We start from the raw sequence: 19,433 nt of genomic DNA on the forward strand, positions 1-19,433 counted from the left end.
TCCTCCCATCTGTGGGAGGTCCCCGATGCACATAAAGGTAGAATCAGCAATTTCTGGGTTTCTTGACCTAGGGCCACCATGGAAGGCAGCCATTCTCCCTCATAGCACATAACACCCCTCATTCTCAGGTCTCCTGACCTGTTGTCCTTCCTGTCATTCATAGGAATTCTCTGGCCTGTAAGTTGGCCCTGCACTCTGGTGACATATGGCATGCTGGCAGCCTTAGAGCTTTCTCAAGACTGTATGCTTTGAGAGTCTGGACCAGTCTGAACAGTAAGGATGCTGTTGCCCTGGTTCCCAGCAAGGTCATTGTGGGAAGTCAAGGAGCCCACAGATGACCTACTGTGACTCCTCAGCCTCAGATCTACCTCAAACGGGAACACTGGGACCACACAGCCCCTCCCCTTACCCTACCCAACCTAAGCCTTAGAGTAAGCCCCAAGTGCAAGTAACAGACACCACGCAAACATGTCCAGCAGGATTGCTCCCCTGTGCGGGGTCTGAAAGCCACAACACCAATAGACCCAAGGGTTTGCCGATATACCTCCGCTCACGTGGTCAGGACCGTTATCAGACAGTGCTTGTCATACACGTGAAACTTCCCACCAATCACATGAGCCCACGGGAACGCCTGGAACCGCTTACAGCGCCAGGTCCCTGTGGCAGGTCAAAACAGATCATGTACTTTGTTCAAAGCAGACTCACATCACAGAAGGAAGCAGATTTTGGACAACACTGGGCTTTACCTAGAGGGAACCTCAGGACACTGCAGTCCCAGAAAAATCTCTCCTGGTGCCCCTCAGCTTACTGTAGCTGGTGCCCTTCCACCCCGCAGGTGCAGAAGCTGGGGGAGCCTTGCTGACTAGAGCTGCAGTAACAAAGCTGTTGTCTGAAGCTTTGGAAAGACTGAGCTCAGCCTCCCTGGACACTGGCAAAAGCACTGTGCCTGAAATAAGAACATTTTCTTATCAATAAGTGTGTAAGATATGATGTATGGTAACATAGTGGGGAAACACATTTATTGCCAAAATTTAAACTTATTAGTTAAATAGACCAAAGGTGAATAGCTCATCTATGTAACAGATGCACACTTTGTAAAGAGACATGAAAAACATCTTCAACAGTTAAAAGTATAAATTGAAACAACAAAATGGTATCACCATTTGGACAACTATATGGAACTTGAGCAAGATGGCTATGACAAGATTAACAGCAAGAGGAACTCTGAACTGTGTGTGTGATGTTTATAGCTAAGCATGTGGACATGGCATGGACAGGAAAAGATCACAGAAGCTGGATGTGAGCTGGTCTGCCAGGATTTAGTTTCAGCTTCATATTCTGGTTCTCCCCTGCTCCATCTTGGTATTAGCTAAGCTGATGGGGAGAGGAAGGTACAAAGGGGACAGTCTGAGATCCTGTTCCCTGATTCCACACTCCACAATCCTGCACCCATTTCAACCAGAGACTAACTCTTATTCTTAAAGAACCAGGAACATACATTAAGGACCAATGTATGAACTGAATTAAGTCAAATATCAGTTAAATGTATTATCATGATGGGTGATAATGTTGGTGATTATGATGCTGATACTACACATAGCATTGTTAACCATAATCATGTTAGCTTGAGCTGACTCAGTTACAGCCAGGATCCCACCAGATTGAGATGACAATTCCTACCACTTTTTGGTTGTGATGAGTATAATCTGTACATTGATGCACCCTATACCATTATCAAACTGTGGTTGATTGAATATTACTGTCCCCAGAGTCTCAGGTTTTGAATACCAAGGCTCAGGTGGTGATGCTATTCGAGGAGGTTTAAGTTGCACAGCCTTGCTGGAGGAAGATGTCCCTGGGGTGGGCTTTGAGGTTACAAACCCTCCACCACTTGAAGTTTGCTCTCTCTGCTTCCTACTTGCAGTTCAAGATGAGAGTTCTCAAATTCCTGTTCCTGCTGCCACGCCTCAGCCACACCAGGATGCACTAGTCTCCCACTGGAAACCAAACCCAGGTAGACTCTTCTTTCTATAAGTTACCTTGGTCCTGATGTTTTATCGCAGCAACAGAAAAGAATCAAATACAATGACCTCTGCTTAGTGTGATATCATTTACATATCAATTCTACTCTGGTTCTTTTCTGACTATCTTCCTGGCACAATATATCCCTGTGTAGTGGGCTAAGTCCATTATAAATACAACCACTTGACTCATAACGTGCTTTTACCATGTCAAGTTATTAAATGAAAATATAAAACCTTAAATTTCACAGAGTCCAGGGACATCAGGGTTTGTAGCTTGAGAATCTACCACAGATAATTCCTAAAAGTAGGAAGTGACAGCGTGACAGACACATGTCTGAAAACTAGTTTTCTTCCTGTATTGCTGGGCATCGATGGCAGGGTCTGTCTCACACATGCTAGGCAAGCACTGCAACACTGGCCTCTTTCTCAAAGTTAGCAGGCAGCCTTGTGCCTGGCAGCTGCTGAAGAGCAGCAAGGGTGCTACCTAGGGTTTTTCAGAGCTAAGTCTCCAAGGTTCCTTCCCTTTCCAGCTGTTAAATGGGATCTTTGCTCTGTTCTGCAGGAAGAAGCAGGTCTGTGGCCTGCTTTGATCCTGAGTGTTTGGGAAGAAGAAACCACAGCGGTCAGGTTTGACTACAGTAAGTCTACATTGAATGGTAGACTGATGCAAGTAAGTGAGATGGTGAGTATTCACTGTAGATAGACGTGAATTTGGGAAACACTAGATTGGTGAGGTACAACTGAGTGTGTGTCCTGTGGTGACTCTTCTGAGGATTCACTGTTGAGGTAACACCCACACTGGATGGGCACTACACTATCCCATTGGTCTGAGTTCTGGGCAGAATCACAGAAGAAAGCCAGCCAAGCACCTGATTCTCTTCTCCTTTACTCGATGTGGAATGAACTGCTCAATTGCGCCTTGCCCTCCTTGTCATGATGGAGTTGGCCTCTGAAGCTGAGGGACAACTCGGTTTTCCCCACTGTGCTGCTGGCAAGTGCTTGACCACAGCAACGATGATGCCAACTGCCACAATAATGACAATTGGAGAGATAACTGAGCTTCTCAGCCCTTGAGCAGAGTAATACAGTCTCTCTATTATACTTTCGGTAGCACAAAGTTTACACTGGAAATGTCTGGTTCTCACTGTGTACATTTAAAATATAATCTTTTGTATTATTTCATTGATATCAATTTGTGATGTTTTCATTTTTAGCTCTTTCACTGCTGAAGATCAAATATCCAGTTTTTATCCATTATTCATTTATGACTTGGCAGTTCATTATTAGCTCTACTGAGATCTCATGGAGGCCCAGTCTTTTCCACATAACCTATGACCTGTAAGAGCAGTTTCCCTTTCTGTTTGTGTATGGACACACACCTCTTCACCATCTTAAATTTCCTGTACAATCGTGTTGCAGCCAGTCCACTGCTCCTGCTGTGGAGGACTTGCACACCCTTGATTTCCTGTTTCACCAGAAAGATTGATATCAAACCACTCTCAGCTGACTTCCTGAACAACTACATTCCTCCATCTTATCTTGCCCTACACAGACCTTACTGAAGTTCAACCCGCCCCCAGCTACAACATGGACTCTCTGAGGTCTGGACACTTAGGTTAGCTAATTGAGACTTGCAGGATTTTACCCCTATGAAAAATGCCATGATGATTGATGGTGGGATCCCTTCATTCCTAGGAAGCTATAGTGAGCAGATATGTGACCCCCTAGAAGTTCTGGACACCTGACTGGCCTTACTGGGAAGACAAGTCCCTCAGATGCCCAAGGTGACATATATGGGACATCAATAGATGGTAGTCACCAATGGAATTGTCCTGAGAGAGCCAGAGAAGCATGGTAAGTTCAGTTGGCTTGTTTGTGGGCCATATCCATAAACACTGGAGGAAATATAACTAAAAACTTGACATTGTAACTCACAGACTGTCCCCAACATTGAGGCAATACTACAAGAAAATCAGCATGGTTTAAGCATCATCAGTAGCATGAAACACTCCTGAGAACTCCAGAGACTCGCTCTTCAAATAGTATACGAAATATTGGCAATGGCGGGTATGTGTCCAGCTTGCACTCGTGAGAGTCAGGCATCTCATGACATCACAATTAGTCCTCATCAGACCCTAAAATGGTACTGCTACCTAGTGTAAGGAGAATGAAACTAAAGCAGAAACCTGTTTGAAGGACACCTGGGCAGCCTGACCTCTAAGCACATGACCCTAGCTGCTAGGAACACAGCAAATGACAGCTAGCCTAATTCTCTGTAATTCTATCACCACTCTCAGGCATTCTCCTGGTCTCTGTGAAATCAGGGGATTCTGCCTGCCTTCTCTCCAGTATGGCCTCCATGTATCTGCTTGGGGACATTGCTAACCCCTGTACAAGCATGTACAAGCATGCTGAGTGGACATCATAACCATAATTAAGACAATGAAAATCAGTCACTAATAATTTACTAAAACCAATACTTTCACACAATGTCGAAAAGAGCCAGAAGAGTAAAGAGGCTATTTCTCGGGGAGGGGAAGCTGGTTGTGATGGTGGGAACGGAGCATGGTTGAAATCAGGATGTGACTCTGTGGAGGAATACAGAACTGGTGCTGTCTGCAGAATGGATATAGATGGGAAACGAGGAGAAAGGGTGGCAGGCCATTCCCCAGGGAGGTAGACCCATCGATGGAAGGTGGGATAAGTGAAAGTTGCACTGTGTCGGCTGACACGGTGAGACACACAGGATCCACAGCAGCTCACAGGTGTGCTGGCTGGAAAGCTGCTGTCACATCTGGTTCCAACAGCAGAGATGTCACGGAATCTTCTGGTGGTGTTTGTACTCTCTGGCTCTGGTGCACAAGTTGGTTCTGGCACCAGAGTAGCTGGCATCGCTGCTGGTTAACACACTTCAAGATCTGGATCTGTGAATGCATGTCTCTTTGGATTGATGGATGCAGGCAGATATGTTGCTGATGTGGGCATCTCTACAAGGGGAAATGGCGGTGGAGATACAGGAGGAGACAACATGCCCGGGATGAGACCTCCTTCTCAGCCTTTCCAAACAAAGAGGAGCCCCTGTCTGCCTGGAATCCCAGACCCTGTCCTCCAAAAGGATGTATGCTCAGGCTATGGTCCAGTGACAGTTCCTGCAAAGAGGAGCCTTTCAATCCTCCCCCAGAACACCAGGTACTGAACATACCTCACAGGGTGTCAAGCACCTACCCGAGGCTTCTTCATTCCTGGCCTCTGATTCAGTGCCCTCTTCTTCCTCCAAATGGGTCAGGAGCATATGGACATGAACGGTAAGATCTGAGTAGGGCATGTTCACAACCAAGAAATTCTTCAGCTGTTTCACAATTGTCAGGGCTGAAGACTGGCAAAATTCCTCAGGTTTCTTGTCCATCCATGTATCCAGAAAAGTACAGATGGTTCTAGCGAAGGGGAAGGACAACAATGTTAATTGTGTAGAATTTCCCCAACTCTCTCATGGCTACCTACAGTGGGGACTACAAGATAGAAGATGTTCAGCCCTTATGCACATGAGTACAGTGAGTGCGACTCTAAGGTCCTTGTGTGCAGGGAAGTCCACACAGCGTTTCTCAGGCTCTTACGGAGGACAACTGACCAAGCATGCATGGCATGGGCTGAGATGAGGGTAAGTCTCATATGGGTGCCTTAGTCCAAAGGTTTTCCACATCTCCCCACTTGGAAGGAACCTGCCCGTGCAATTCTTCTCACCCTGCAGGGAATGCTTAGACATCAGTACGGGAGTAGGAGTGAGACACCCAAACATTGGCCATCCCTTACTCTTGACACCCAAATGACCCCACTCTGCAGAGGCAAGCAACTTGCTCTTGTTGTAAAGCCCACTTACTTATTTGTTCATCCTCTTCACAAAAAAGGTGCAAGTGTGCATACCTAGAGGAGACCAGGAAGCACATCACCTGTAAAGTCCTAAGTCCCCTAACTAAAAGACATCTAGGGGCCAGGCTCATTCCTGGGAAGGGAAGAAAGTACAGCTCTATCTACTCCTCAGGATTATTAATTCACCTGGATACAGTAGGTGCTTCAAATATGTTTGTGCAATGGATGAACACAAACATCTCTAAAGAGATATCTTGGGTGCAGAGGGTCCCTCAAATTATCCTCCACGCTTCTCCACTGGGAGCACATTATGAGTACTCAATTCAGTACTCCAATATGAGTTCTAGAACCCCCTTTACAAATGGGAAAAGTGCTTTGACCAAGGCATCAGAAAAATTGGGTCGGAAAGAGAGCTTCTTCAGTGTGCAGGAGACACCCAGATTCATTGTGGTGTCAGCTCTAGATACCCCAGTACTAAGAGTCAAACGTGCAGGAAGGCTTTTCTGACCCTGTGCCCTAGGTCCTGACAATACTCTAGAAAACAGGCTTAGAGAGAGGCAGGGAGCTTTGTAGAACCAACAGGAGGATTGGAGGTCTCTGGGCTTAGAGGTGGGCACTCACCACTCCAACAGCAGGTCCAGCACCTGCTGGGTGGTGGCAAACCTTTGGTAGATACACAGGAAGGCTGGGACAAGAAGGGGTCCTCACCCTGCAGGGAAGGCAGTTCACCAGTCTTGCCACCATGACTGCGCTGATGCAGGACTCTCTACAGGGCTCTTCCTGGACCTTTGGGCCAGACTCCTCAACCTGAGGAGAGATCACAGTGGATGGTTTAAACAGGCACAGGTAGGACTGCAACTTTCTGATTCGTTATTATCATTCCAACTTTTCCCGAACCATTACACTGCCAAACACCCAGAGCAAATTTTGGTGAAATTCTGAGATTTTAGAGTGGTTACCTAGTCTTTGCAGTCCTGGGCCTGGCTGCCCTGGGTCAGATTTGTTTCCTTCCTGCCAAATGGCCAGAAGCATTGGAGGCAAGAGTGAACTTGGTGTTTCCAGACACCACAGCCTTCACTCTTGTCTTTCTTGGGCTCTGATCCTGGAGTAGCCTTAAAACAGCAAGAAAACATTCTGATCTCTCTAGAGTCTCTAGAAGGAGACCCTGCTGGCCTGTTCTTCACAGTTGGCTGTGTGGGTTCCAGGGTTCTGAACTGTTGGGTCAAGGAAGTGAGGTCACATCCTGGGAACTACTTACCTGAGTCTTCTCCTCACACAGAGCTTTCCCAAAAGACCCCTGCTCTCTCCCCACTCCCCAGGTGCAGTACTAGACTCAGTTACACTGGTGCTTCCCATTCAGTACTCCCAGGGATGTCTGGGTACAGGAGCAATTCAGCTTTGCAGTCTTAGTCCCTACTGTTGAACTGTACCTGTTTACCCTAATCCTGAACTCAACCCTAATAATTGCCCTTGGCCACCATAAACCCTAGGCCTTGCTTCTGTTATACTTTTGCATGCCTGTGTGGAATGTGAGCACAGCATCCTCCTATGTGTGTGTGTTGGGACTTCACATGGAACTATAGAGTAGGGCAATTTTATAGTTACTACGTACCTAACCCTTGTGTGCTTTGTCAAAATACAATGTAGTTGTGTTAACTCTTCCTTTACTCCTCTGTGCCACGCCTCCTGCGCAGCCTGTATCCGAGAATGTGGCGAGGTTGTCGGGATAGATGACACAGAGACTGGTCCGTCGGTTGCGTTAAGAAAACTTTATGCTCCCCAAATCGGCTTAGGAGAACTTCCCAAGAAAAATGCTTCCCTTCAGAAAGACTTCTGCCATCCATACACGCACAAATCTCCCAACAGACCTCTCACAGACCTCTCACCCTCCTGGCTGGCGCTTAAATCTCTGGCCCCAGAATCGGAAAACAGCAGGGAGTAGCTAGCCATCGGGAAGATCAAAGTCATGATGTTTCAGTGAGCGAGCCCTTATTGGAGCCCTTATCAGGAGCTTATGGCACTGAATTGTTTTCAGTAAGCATTGTCTAGCAGCTGCCTGCTCCCAGGCTGATGGAGGGGTGGGTTTCTGAACAAGGTCTGGTGTCCCCACACCTCTGTACAATGTTTTCATGGTTTCCACTACAGTCTCCTTCAGTTCTGTGTACCTAGGGATCACTGATGTCACCTTCTTTATTCTGAAAATTAGTCTGCAAGAGAAGCAGTACAGGGAGATACACTGCAGGGATCCAGACAGGAGGCCTGTAGCTTTCAATAGCTCTTCACCACTGCCCAGCTCTTCAATGCCTGCAGAGCCTCACTACTGCCCCCATGTGGAATTTAAAATACACAGCAGAAGAGAATACCACGGAAAAGCTACATTTAACTATTTCAATAGGAGAAGAGATAGCTATGAAACAATCGACCAACAGGTGGTGGTGGTGGTAAAAGGCCTTTAATCCCAGCACTGGAAGGCAGAAGCAGGTGGATCTCTGTGAGTTCGAGGCAGATTGGTTTACAGAGCAAGTTCCAGAACAGCTAGGCTAGGTCTGTTACACAGAGAAGCCCTGAATAGAGAGAGACATAGAGATAGAGATAGAGATAGAGATAGATAGATAGAGAGAGAGAGAGAGACAGAGACAGAGACAGAGACAGACACAGAGCACAGAGACACAGAGAGACAGAAAGAAAGGGATCAATTGGTAACCTATGTCTGGGATCTATGTGCATCCCACAGTAACCTTTTTCAGGAAGGCTGGGACAAAGAAGGAGTCCCCACCCTGCAGGGAAGGCACCAGGTGCCTTTATCAGGGACTTGTGTCTGCAGCGGGTCAGAGGCAGCTGGCTGTTCAGGGGCCGCTGCTTCACTCTCCATCCTTGCATTGTGAGTTTTGGGCCAACTTGGTCTACACAGAGAGTTCATGACAGCAAAGCTACACAGTAAGACACTTTTAGAAAAAAAATGAAAAAAGAAATTTACCTTAACTCCATACAAGATATTTTTAAAGTGTGTTGCATTTGTTTTTACAATCCCATGGCCAGAGAGTCAGGGAAACAGAACCTTCATTCAGTGGCTGATGGAGGCAGAGGCAGACTCCCACAGCTAAGCACTGAGCTGAACTCAAGAAAGCCAGTGACAGAGAGGGAGGACTGATGACCAAAGGGATTAAGACTGGGCTGGTTTAACCCCCAGAAACAGCTGACCTGACAAGGGTTAACTTTTGAATACCAGGCTGATGACCTGGGAATCCAGCATGGGGCTGATGAAGACCCCTGAATGTGGTGTCAGTGAGGAGGCCTAGGCAATCTATGGAGCCTTTGGTAGTAGACCAGTATTTATTCCTGGCATACAAATGGACATTGGGTGCCCATCCCACACTGAGAGATGCACTCTCACCCTGAACTCTTGGGGAGGCTCTAGGCACTGTCCTGGATGAAATGACAGACTATGGATACCCCCATGGAAGAATTCACCCTCCCTGGGGAAAGGGGAAGTATTGGGTGGGTGGTGGGAGGAGATGGGAGGAGGGGAAGGAAAGGGAGAGGGACGTGAGATTGACATGTGAAGAAACCTTGTTTCTAATTTGAATTTAAATTTAAAAATAAATCTTTTAAATAAAAAACCACTTTAAATTCATGAGGTGAGTTTATGAGAAGTACCTGCAGTTTCACGCTGGTTGTATTGTATAGCATGTGAAGTCTACCCTACTACGTCTTATAGGAATTTTAAGCACTATTTGAGAAAACTGATGAGGTGTGTGTGTGTGTGTGTGTGTGTGTGTGTGTACACTTACATGTCCACAGAGTGAGCACATGACCACAAGATCATAATATGCTACCAAGAGAAGAGTGAAATTTGAAACTATCGATGAATGTGCATCAGTGGTGTAAAGATAAATGCTTACATGTGGATACAGAAAGGGAAATGTGTTTGTTTTTTGGTTTTCCCAGACAGAGTTTCTCTGTATTGCTTTGGAGGCCATCCTGTAACTCACTCTGTAGACCAGGCTGGCCTGGAAGTCACAGAGATCCACCTGCCTCTGCCTCCCCAGTGCTGGGATTACAGGCGTGCACCATCGACGCCCGGCTGAAAGGGAAATGTGACTTAGTCACTGTGTAGAAAGTTCAGACTGAATTTACAGCTCTAAAGAGGAGAGAGAAACAGCATAAATTCAAATGACACAGCACACTACAATTGATATGTGTCAATTAGACATAAAAATGAACTTCAAATGAAAATTTAAAATTTCTTAAAATATCTGATAGCTACAAAACATTCCTTTTTGTTTTTACAGAGCATTCTTGAGAAAATGAAACAGTCTGAAGACATGGAGAGTTTAGTTCAAGAGTTCACAGATTTATTAAGAGGTCAGTTCTTCCCAGAATCACTCCTAGCAGGATACTTAGAGGTGTGTGTGTGTGTGTGTGTGTGTGTGTGTGTGTGTGTGTGTTACAAATTTCTCAGGGAAATTTACTATTTGAGGTCAGTGATAGACCACTTAACTGACATCAGTCAGCCAGGGCGAGGAAATTAGCCTCATAGATTTTTTTCTAATTCATACATAACTGAATATGTTCAGGAATTGTCAAATAGGAGTTTAGCAGTTAAGAGCACTGGCTACTCTTCCAGAGGACCTGGGTTTAATTCCCAGAACCCACATGGAAGCTCACAACTGTCTGTAACTCCAATTCCAGGTTATGTGACACCCACCACAGATATACATGCAGGAAAAACACTGATGCACATAAAATAAATCTTTAAAAAAATAATTATCAAAAAATCCCTGAAAATTGAACAAGTTAAGAGGAGTAATTTCATATACATACCCATGATAATCAAAATAGTGTGACACTAGTTTAAAAGACATCAAATACATCAATGGAATATATAGAAACTACAAGAACTGTCTACACATGAACGACAAGCTCACTTTGGAAAAGGCAGGTGCAGTGCCTGCACCTGTGTGGTGTTGCAGCCTGTGAGGTGTCAGGCCACTTCACATGCTCTCATGACCTCAGGGCCAGCTCTCCTATTGGCTATAGGTGGTGATGGGTGGGGCCTGGGGTGGGAAGGGCATCTCCCTATCTCCCTCCCTCCCTGCCCAGACCCCCCCACACCACCATATGGCAGATGGGAGGAGGGCCAGATCTCCCAAGCTCATTGTCTCAGAGCTGGCTCCCCATGCCCCATCAGAGGGTTCAGCTCTATTGTGAGGCAGAGGTTTGTTTAATTCAGGCCAAAAATCAATAGTACTAGTTAAACGAGACTTAAAAGTCGTCAGTTACAAGTTACAGAAAATAATGTGCTCATTTTGCCCCTTCACTATTGCATCACTGTGAATGGCCAGCGGTTCATTGTGTGAGGTTCCCACCAAGAAAAGTGTTGCTGACTCTAGAGTACACCCATGCAATTCTTTGTTTGGGTTATTTTGACATTAATTTGATTGGAAAAAAATTTAAGAAACAAAAGCATTCCCAAGCATTCAGTGGGAGCCCTGTGTTTGTGAGTTAAGGTTGCCATTTAGGGCCAGCTGGCATCTAAGGATGACAATGTGTGCTGGAAGATCTTGCAGCCACAATTCTAAATCCCCCTTCAGTTTTTCCACCCAGGTCTAAACATACACTTTTGCTAATAAATGCTCTCTCACTCAGAAGTAACTTGTACCTGTAGAAATGTATTTTGAAAACACATTTTACACATCAACTTTGTAGCCACTTAAACTAACCCTTTTTCAATAAAGCACTATTGTTTAGATATTTAAAAAACATATATTGAGGGAAAAATGAAGCTTAAAATAGTTACACAACAGTTAATATATTTTTAACTATAAAAATATTTTTAAAGCATTAAAAATGCTTAGCAATTAGGAAAGTGTAAATTGAAACTACTTTGATATTTTACCTTACTTAAGTCAGAATAACTAAGATTAATAAAACAATTGATGGGGCTGGAGAAACGGCTTAGCAGTTAAGAACACCATCTGTTCTTCCAGAGGATCTGAGTTTGATTCCCATTACCCATGTGGTCGCACACAATCCTTTGTGACTCCAATTCTAGGAGACAGAACAACAACCTCACACCTCTAGAGGCACCAGGTAGACATGTGACACGTGGATATGCATGCAGGCTAAATATCCATACACATAAAACAAACTGACAAATAGCATTTTTATTAAAAAGCATTCCTTTGTTTTCTGACTACAATTACAAAACATTACATTAGCAAGAAAAAAGTTTTCTTGAGCTGGTTTCAGAGGTAGTTACTTCTCCAAAATGTTAAGTAAAACAGTGTACAATATCAGTAGTAAAATGTTAAATTTCACACTGTGTACCACTTAGAGCTTCTGACCAAAATAAGGTAAAAATGGTTACCCTTTTTTTTCAGAATATAAAAGTCTAATTATTCAAATAGTTTTACTCTAAAACAAAACTCTAATGGTGTCTATAGAATTGGTTCTTTAATTTTTTCTCTTTAAATAGGTAGTGTAACAAGGATTAGAAAAGACAAAACTGTTAAGTGTCTGACAAAGTAGAAAGGGTGAAAACATAAAATAGCCTGAATTTTGACACATATTATACAAAGCCTCTGCTATCTTCATGATATTTTCTCAGCCACCTCCCTTCAAAACCTGGGACTGTTTCTTTGAAGCAGCTGCTGTGACTGAGTTACATTCTGATTGAGACTCACAGTCTCCATCTCTTTCTCAGGACACTGTTTCTGGGCACACATCACTATCCTCGCATAAGCAATTTTTAAAAAGAAAACAAGTGACAACAAATTCTGGAAAGTATGTGGTAGAAGTGGAACCTCCATTCACTGTGTGGAGAATTACACACTGACTCCATCATTCTGAAAATCAGTGTGGTGAATTCACAGAAAGCTAAGCACAGCTCAATCATGAGTCCCAGCTATTCAACTCCTCACAAATGGCCAAATCACCCAACAGCCTACACCACAGATAACTGCTTGGTCATGTTCACTGCCACTCCATTCACAGAAGCTAGGAAATGGAAACTACTTAATTATCTTTCAACCGATAATGAATAATGGACTGTGGTCCATATTACAGAATTCTATTCAGCTATAAAGAAAAATGAAGTTATGAAACTTTCAGAAAAGTAGGTGAAACTAAAACATATTATGCTGAGTGAGGTGTTTCAGACCCAGAAAGATAAAAGCCAAATCTTTTTTATTTTTGATTCTTATCTTGGAATCTTTACATGTGAGTATATAACACAAAATAACTACAGGAACGAGGGAAGTAAAAGGGGTTATGACAGGGATGGATATGAAGGAGGAACACTGGGTGAGGAGGGTAGTCACAAACAGGTGCTTCGATAGAGGAAATGTGAAAAACTGGGGTGTGGGTAATATGTGGCAGGAGAAGGGAGACTTATAGAGGTAGAAGGAAAAAGAAAGAATAAATAATTCTATGGATTTTTAAAAAACCATAGGGAATCATTATTTTATGTTTACTTAAAAGTACATATAAATATTTTAAATGAAGCAGTGCCTTTTTGGTTATAATGTTCCCTCCAAGAGCCACAGACTACCTAACAAAAACCCAGGACCATGCATGAGAAACTTGCTTTGTGGTTGTTGGTCAGGTCCATCCAAGAGATCCCCAAAATAATACAAGCTATTGCTCTTCCCCTTGCTTTCCTTCTAGGATCTGAAGGTGAGTCACTTCTGTGAAGAGATCATATATACTTTGCACATAAAACTTTGAGTAACCAAGCTGGGTCTGACCTGCCAGCCTCCTTCCTGAAGAACAGAACAGCTCTCACAGGACCAGAGGGTGCTATGCCAGCTATCAAGGGAGAGAAGCAGCCAATAGTCCTACCTAGCTGTGACTAATATAGCAGATATCCCCAAAGGTGGAATCGTGGTACTTATATTTCAGAGCTAACCATTATCTATCTAATTGACTTAAGGCCTGCTAAATGGGAGGGAATGCATACCTGGTACTAGAACCCACTACTTCCACTTCCCTAAGTCAGTATAATTTCTAACTGTGTCTTAGTGAGAGCTTCTGTTGCTTTGATAAAACACCATGAAGGTAACTTGAGAGGAAAGGGTTTATTACAACTCTCAGGTCACAGTTCATCATTGAGAGAAACTGGGGCAGGAACTCAAGGCACAAACTGACACAGAGGCCATGCAGAAATGCTACTTATTGCCTTGCTTCCTATGGCTGTCTCAGCCTGCTTTCTTACACAATCCAAGATCACCTGCCTATGACTAGCACCTCATCAACCATACATCCATAAAATGCCACCCAGGCTTGTCTACAGACTGATCTTATGGAGCATTTTTTAGATTGAAGTTTATTCCTCTCTGATGACACTAGCTTTGGGAGCCAAACTTGACAAAAACTAGCCAACCACTAACCACCTTCTGAATACATACCCTTATACCAAGTGATAAGTATGGCTCTCACTGCTCATCAAAGAGGCTACTTTGAAGCTGTTAGAGACCATCACAGAAACCCACAACTGATCAACATGCAGAGAACAACTGCCCAGCCCCATTTGATACATGCACAATACCTAAGACTCAGGAATGTCACCAAAGAGGAAGTGGAGCAACTGTAAAATCAGAGGACCAGGATGTGTGCACCCATAATCCTAAGATTGTTGCCTAAATAAGACTTGAACAATGTCAACACCAGTTGGCATGACAATATGGATGAGTGAAACCTCACTAAGCCTCCTCCTAGTTAAAGAGCCATAGGCAATTAATGGCTGCTGAGAAAGGGAGAATCAGCCTTCCCCAGAAATGAGCCCCTAATTGGTTACCCAATACCAAGTGGGAATCCTTTAAAACACATACATGTGAGCAACACTGAGTAGACCCGACAGGTTGTATATCCATGTGTGTGTGTGTGTGTGTGTGTGTGTGTGTGTGTGTGTGTGTTCGTTGTGTGTGTGTGTGTGTTAATAACAGGTAAAGAAAAAAGCCATGAACATGATATGGAGACAGGGAGAGGCAGAGACCATAGAGGAGTTGGGAAGAAAAGGGGAAGGGGAATGGTGTATATATTACTCATATATACAATTTTTCAAAAAATAAACTTTAAAATGGTTTCTCATGCCTGTAAATAACTATATATTGAAATGTGGATGTTGACAATGACTTTTGAATCTTTTATGTAAAATCCTAATACCTAAAGCTAATGGGTGATGGGAACAGTTGGCTTTCAATAGTCTATAGTATTTCTTTCTAGACTATTTTGTGTTTCACAATTTACCTGGTTTACATGTTTCTGTCTTCTTCACTCCTGCTTCATTGCTTTTCAGTGGGTCTTGCATTTCAATCATATTCTGAATGTATATTAAAATAAGATATTCTATAAATATCATATTAGTTACATATACTTGGTAATAAAAATACAATTATTCCCTTCCAGTGTGGACATTTCTTGGTCCTCACTAAAAAAGCAAAAGGTAGTATGGCAACTCAAACCACACACTCAAGAAGAATTAGGATATAGCAGAGTTCTCACATCTGACTTTCAAAAGAACCACTAATGTTCTTGGACTTAATTTTACTATTATGAACAGGAATATTACAGAAATCCATGTACATAAATTTACATGTTTCCTGTACCAATTCATTCAAGGGTACCTCCCACTTTCTCTTCTAAGAGGTTCAGTATGGCTGGATTTATGTTGAGGTCTTTGATCCATTTGGACTTAAGTTTTGTGCATGGCGATAAACATGGATCGATCCCCATTCTTCTACATGCCAGTCTCCAGTTATGCCAGCACCATTTGTTGAAGATGCTTTCTTTATTCCATTGTATATTTTTAGCTTCTTTGTCAAAGATCAGATGTTCATACGTGTGTGGGTTAATATCAGGGTTTTCAGTTCGATTTCATTGGTCTACCTGTCTATTTTTGTGCCAATACCAAGCTGTTTTCAGGACTATAGCTCTATAATAGAGCTTGAGGTCAGGGATGGTGATGCCTCCGTTCGTTGCCTTGTTGAACAGGGTTGTTTTGACTATCCTGGGTCTTTTGTTTTTCCATACAAAATTGGTTATTGTTCTTTCAAGGTCTGTGAAGAATTGTGCTGGGATTTTAATGGGGATTGCATTGAATCTGTAGATTGCTTTTGGCAGGATTGCCATTTTTACTACATTGATCCTACGTATCCAAGAGCATGGGAAATCTTTCCATTTTCTGAGGGCTTCATTAATTTCTTTCTTTAAAGATTGAAAGTTCTTGCGATACAGGTCTTTCACTTTCACTTAGCTTTACCCCAAGGTATTTTATGTTGTTTGTGGCAATTGTAAAGGGTGATGTTTCTCTGATTTATTTCTCAGCCCTTTTATCATCTGTATATAATAGGGCTACTGATTTTCTTGAGTTGATCTTGTAGCCTGCCACTTTACTGAAGGTGTCAATCAGCTGTAGGAGTTCCCTGGTAGAGTTCTTTGGGTCATTTATGTAAACTGTCATATCATCTGCAAATAGTGAAAGTTTGACCTCTTCCTTTCCAATTTGTATCACCTTAATCTCCTTTTGTTGTCATATGGCTCTGGCTAGAACTTCAAGTACAATGTTGAAAAGGTATGGAGAGAGCAGACAGCCTTGTCTTGTTCCTGATTTTAGAGGAATTGCTTTGAGTGTCTGTCCATTTAGTTTGATGTTGGCTGTTGGTTTGCTGTATATAGCTTTTATTTTGTTGAGGTATATTCCTGTTATCCCAGATCTCTCCAAGACCTTTATCATGAAGGGGTGTTGGATTTTGTCAAAGGCTTTTTCAGCATCTAGTGAGATGATCATGTGATTTTTGTTTTTCAGCTTGTTTATATGGTGGATTACATAGTACTAGAATGTGCTATGCAGGCAGCTAGGTAAGAAAAGTCACTAAAAATTTTGCCTAGCTGTGGGCCACAATAATGAACAGTCAGACAAGATGTGGCTGAGGGAACAATACGGCACAATGCAGTGGATAAACTACTGCTTTCTGGTTGTAGTTAAGGCCCTCCTCATAGGAGAAAATGTGTGCATAAATCCATCAAGTGATCCATGGCTGGGAAGCTCATAGGCCATGAAGGAAAACCTGCCACTATTATTTTGCTGAGAACACACTGTATCTAAATATGTCTCTCTATACCCAAGCCTTAGTGCAGTTCTTAATTCCCCTCAGAAAAGCTTTCATCTTGCAGAGGATAATAGCTAATATGAGACACACTGGTGGTCAAAGTGCAGAGGGTGAGTGTCTGTGGAATGCTCAGACTTAAATGTGGTGTCTGTGTCACAGTCCCTACCCCAGAATCTCAAGGAAAAAGGAACAAGAGGATACAGAAAGATTATGAGAGACAGAGGCTGGGGAAGACTACAGCAAACAGTGTCTGGTGGACGACAAGGCCGTTGAACTAATGAACTCACAGCAACGTGGTACCAACTGAAGTTGGCATATATCCAAAAGATGCCCATTCATACAACAAAGATGTCTGTTCCACTATGTTCATAGCAGCTTTATTTGTAATTGCCAGAACGTGGAAGCAACCTAGATGTCCCTCACCTGAAGAGTGGATAGAGAAAATGTGGTACATCTACACAATGGAGTACTATTCAGCAGAAAAAAATAATGGAATCATGAGATTCGCAGGCAAATGGATGACACTAGAAGAAACCATCCTGAGTGAGGTAACCCAGTCACAAAAAGAGAAACATGGCATGTACTCTCTCATATATGGATTTTAGACATAGATCTGGGGAGTGCCAGCCTACAATCCTATGGCCAGAGAGTCTGGGAAACAAACTTTATTTAGTGGCTGATCGAAGAAGAGGCAGACTCCCTTGGTTAAGTACTGAGCTGAACTCAAGAAAGCCAGTAACAGAGAGGGAGGACTGATGATCAAAGGGATTAAGACTGGGCTGGTTTAACCCCCAGAAACAGCTGACCAGACAAAGGTTAACTCTTGAATCCCAGGCATTAGCCTGGGAAGCCAGCATGAGACTGATCAAGACCCCCTGAATCTGGGTGTCAGTGAAGAGGCCTAGGGAATCTATTGAGCCTTGGGCAGCAGATCAGTACCCATCCCAAGTATACACACGGACTTTGGACTCCAATAGAACAATGTGAGGTGCACTCTCACCCTGAACTCTTGGGAAAGGGTCTAGGCCCTGCCCTATATGAAATGACACACTATGGACACCCCCATGGAGGGCCTCACCCTCCCTGGAGAAATGAGGGGATAACCGGGGGGGGGGGCACGGGAGGAAGGGAGGGAATGGGAGAGGGACCTGGAACTGACTTGTGAAGCAACCTTGATTCTTATCTAAATTTAAACTGGAAAATAAAATTTAAAAAAAAAGAAGCCCAAGATATTGGCCAACAGTCTCATAACTAACATAGCTTCCACGTGTTAACTTGGGGCTCAAGGGCTGCATAACCTGCCAGTCCAGAAAACTCATGCTAAAAATTAGTCAATATTAATAAGAGAGTATGAACCCTATTACATATTACTCACTTTGAATTATTGAAATTCTAAGCTGAGTATGATGGCTCATGCCTTTAATTCCAGCCCTCATGAGACAGAAGCAAGAAAATCTCTGCATTCAAGACCAGCCTGGTCTACACTGGACCCAGTGTTGGAGCGGGGAGGGAGAAATTCTACCTAACAAATAATGTATGTTTGGCTTACCATATATCCCTATAAGTTAATCTTATTATTCCTATTAATGTAATTGTTTTTTGGTTTTTCGAGACAGGGTTTCTCTGTGGCTTTGAAGGCTGCCTAGAACTAGCTCTTGTAGACTAGGCTGGTCTCAACTAACAGAGATCCACCTGCCTCTGCCTCCAGAGTACTGGTATTAAAGGCATACGCCACCCCCAACCAGCTAATGTAATATTTTTTATGTGCATAGTTGTTTCCATTTTAGCATAACATTAAAGGGTTTTATAAGTCAAATGACTCTACCTTCCGTGAGAATCAACTGCATGTACACTTGCTTCCATTTTTACTAAAAATTGTGCCATATTCAGTCTGTTTTCCCTCAGAGCAAGCAATAGTGGTGTGAGGTTATCCTGTAAAACAACAAAATAAACTTACATTTTGCCAAGAGTTGATGGGCACAAACATATGAAACAGGCAGAGTTTTAAGATGTGGGCTAGAGCTATAGGGATAAAGGAGAGTACATTAAAAGCTACCCTTTCCTACTCATCCTACTATGATTTTATGTAAGCTACACATTCTCTTCAAAACGCTGCCCCTTGTATTCAGTTGTAACATAAACCCTAGTCCTCTGCAAACCTTACTTTAATAGTTTTGCTGCTATAAAACTTTGCTCCCCTTATTAAGTCTACCTTGGTATTTTAGAGTCATGTAATTGCTCCCATCTAAATCCCAATGTTCTTGAGAACAGGGGCTGTATCTTTATCTCAAACACCCAATCACAAATACAGTAGCAAAAGATTTCACTGCTTTATTTGATTAATGAGCTAAATTTTCATGTCTAGAGCCAAAAAATATATTTCCATTGCAGAAGTGTTGTATTGCAATAGAAAAACTTTATGATCAGCTAC

At 43.1% G+C, this 19,433-nt stretch overlaps 1 long non-coding RNA gene across 2 annotated transcripts; it reads right to left on the bottom strand.

Moving 5' to 3' along the window:
* Positions 1 to 992: 992 nt before the first annotated feature.
* Positions 993 to 18,932, bottom strand: LOC101825807. Of its 2 annotated transcripts, none has more exons than XR_005875563.1 (4): positions 18,828 to 18,932; positions 6,600 to 6,698; positions 5,250 to 5,458; positions 993 to 5,011 (listed from the first exon to the last, which is right to left on the bottom strand). It is a non-coding gene; the product is annotated as an uncharacterized LOC101825807 (long non-coding RNA). The 2 variants fall into 2 exon arrangements; XR_005875562.1 differs by lacking the exon at positions 18,828 to 18,932 and adding an exon at positions 6,851 to 7,114.
* Between the last annotated feature and the right edge of the window lie 501 nt (positions 18,933 to 19,433).

The sequence above is a fragment of the Mesocricetus auratus genome, unplaced genomic scaffold (assembly GCF_017639785.1).
Source record: "Mesocricetus auratus isolate SY011 unplaced genomic scaffold, BCM_Maur_2.0 contig_10503_pilon_obj, whole genome shotgun sequence".
Taxonomy (NCBI): domain Eukaryota; kingdom Metazoa; phylum Chordata; class Mammalia; order Rodentia; family Cricetidae; genus Mesocricetus; species Mesocricetus auratus.